General features: G+C 38.0%; 1 pseudogene; it reads right to left on the bottom strand.

Moving 5' to 3' along the window:
- Window positions 1-1,144: 1,144 nt before the first annotated feature.
- On the bottom strand, window positions 1,145-1,867 carry LOC132551855 (uncharacterized; annotated as a pseudogene).
- Window positions 1,868-2,980: the final 1,113 nt, after the last annotated feature.

Below are 2,980 nucleotides of genomic sequence, written 5' to 3'. Positions count from 1 at the left end.
AATAGGTTAATTTTGCCAGTCTGTTGGCCATTTCAATGCAATCCACTGACTGCCCCAACATGCACCACAACCAAGCTCATCATTTCCTGCACTGTCAGTATACAGCCCTAAATCTACATTGCTAGTCCAATATTTTTCTGAAAAATAACACCTTCCATTAAACTCTTTTAAGAACAATAGTCACATTCTAAGATCAGCTCTAATCTCCTGATATATTCTTACCTTGCAATAGGGCTTATCTGTTCCTGTCATTAGATCAAAAATATGCCGGATGAATGCTCTGGCTGTGGGTATAGCATTGTCGCAGAATGGCATTAAACCAGATAAAGACAGCACTTCCTTCAACTTTGCCTTATCCCCTTATTTAACATGTTTAAAATTTCTGCCTTTAGAGCTTTGACTTTCTCCAATGGAACTCTAACTATCATCTCCTTAGTATCAATTTCTAGGCCTAAAAATATCAGCTTTGTAGTAGGGCCTTCTGATTTTTCCTCTGCAATAGGTATCCCTATCTCTTGACACGTTTCCTGAAAAACTGACATAAGCCTATCACATGTTTTTGTTCTTTCCCTTCCAAGAAATATAAAGTCATGAAGATAGTGATCTTTTTTTCGAATAAATTACATGACACTGAGTAACCGTAGGTAAACATTTTTCTACAAAATATTTGCCCAGAAACTTAAATCCTAGCAATGGGAAATCAACTGGATGAAAAGGTCTGAATGCAGACTTGATGTCCATTTTTCCTAATAACGCACATTTGCCTAGCTCAGCAATCATATCTACCACTTGGTCAAATTAAGAATATTGAACGGAAACCATTTCGGGATCAATATTGCTATTAACGCTATCCCATAAAGGCCATGAAAGGTGAGTTATGAGCCGCCACTTACCATCCTTCTTAGGATTTACCCCTATAGGAGAGCTACGCCACTGAGACATAGGTAAGGTGGCAGGTCCTTTTGATGAAACACCTAATTCTACTTCCTGCATATTTTTTTTTTATTTGTTTGGGATGGGTATAAAGATGCTGATTTTAATTTTTTGATTCCCTAGGCAACCACAAACCAAGGTAATGGAGTCTAAAACCATGCCCACTCCCATGTTAGGGTATTTTGACACCCAGTAACTGAGGACTGGTATTTTAATTGGAGTTTTTCCCATTGTCCAAATTTGGTTGCCCGCCTTGTTTTTGTTGTTTGTTTTGCCTAGCAGGGCCTTGGGTGACTGCTTTGGCACAAACAGTATATGGGTTGTTATTGCCACCAGATGCCTTAAAGCAATTCATACTAACATGACACCCATTACACTTCAAACAATTAATGTGTAAATGCAATGTAATTGTGTGCAATTGCCCTTGTAATTGAAATCGAAACATTTCTGGGGATTTTGATTGCATGATTGAGTCACTGGTTGTCTGTGTGGCTGCATATAAAGTAAATACAGTTCATTGTCAACATGACCCCATGCTTCTTGTGGATTTTGTGCTTTTCTTAGCCTGTACTGTTCATCGTATTTAAGCCATTCCGTACCGCCACATCTTTAGCACCTAGCCGAACTGTTTGCAAGTATTTCAACAGACCATGCAAATGTTCTGGATGAACTGATGTATAGATGTTTAAAAAGATAATGAAAGCATCAATCCACTTAGCGATATCTGTTATTTTTGCTGTTTGATTTTTTGGTTTGATAACTAGTTACCCATCGACTATGCATGATTTTTTTTAGAGAGGCTAGTTTCCCCCATGGAATTAGTCAACAAAGAAGCCAAGTCTACATATTCACCTTCAGTGATTTTTTGTTTAATGCTTTGAGAAATTTGCAAGCCTAAATCCTCATGCACACTTGCTATTGGATTCGGTATCATACCTGAAATATTTGGACCAATCTTGTCTCGCTGAATCTGCAAAATTTCCTGGTCAGTGCCATGTGTTACCGTTGTCGGATTGCTGGCTGTGTGTCAGTAGTAAGGCTGGTCTGTGCCAATGCAGGCGTCGTCTCCTGTGCTGTCACATTTGGCTCCAAGACTGTTGTCCTAGCAGGCTGAGACCCCTTCCCCAATCTGGTTCTCCGTCTTTTTCTAGCAATGTACATTATCTAACCGGAAGTAGCTCAAGAATATTCCCCAGGGGGAAGAAATCATTGTTACGGAGAGGGAGCGATCATTTACCAACATTATAAAATATTTTTTGTTTAAATTATGCAAATCATCGTTCCAGGCAAATGTTATCTTTATACTGATATTAATACAAACAAGCATTTCGGACGTAGTTTTGAACAATTAGAACCGTATGTATCGGTAACGTAGGTATATTCTGATAATTTCAAGGTCATGAACATCCACAGGATTGCTCAATGAACTAAAATTTTATCTTGAAAACATAGGGTCTTCCATCAATGTATATCCACACTGAAATATCATTTGTGTGTCTCATAATAGATTGGACATTTGTCCTAAATTTTCAAAAAATCTCTGAACACATTTTTCTGTCCTGAATTCATTTCTGATTTTGAAATAAATAGAAATACGAAAAATGTTTTTATTAGTTCACCTGGCCAAAGGGCCAAGTGAGCTTATGCCATAGCGCGGCATCCATCTGTCCATACGTCATTCCAGCATCTGTCAACTTTTCATTTAAAAAACTTGTTATCATCTTGGCTGGAAGGTTCCTTTGATGAAGCTCAACAAAGTTTGCAAAAAGAAATGACCTTGACCCATATTCAAAGTCACCGGTTAAATGTGTTAAATCCTTTAAAGACTTCTTCCAAAATACTGGGAGGCCTAGAATCATTATATATGGCTGGAAGGTTCCTGTGATGAAGCCCAACAAAGATAGAAAAAAAAAAAAAAATAATAACCTTGACCCATATTCAAGGTCACAGAGGTCAAATGTGTTAAAACCTTTAAACGACTTCTTCCAAAATACCGGAAGGGCTATAATCCCTTTTTTGGGGGGATGAGGTTTTGGACTTTTGCGAC

This window comes from Ylistrum balloti, unplaced genomic scaffold (genome assembly GCF_031769215.1).
Source record: "Ylistrum balloti isolate Yb309-2 unplaced genomic scaffold, AGI_CSIRO_Ybal_v1 Utg370222, whole genome shotgun sequence".
NCBI lineage: Eukaryota > Metazoa > Mollusca > Bivalvia > Pectinida > Pectinidae > Ylistrum > Ylistrum balloti.
The sequence above is the reverse complement of the archived record's forward strand: the minus strand, read 5'-3'. Positions and strand labels throughout refer to the sequence as shown.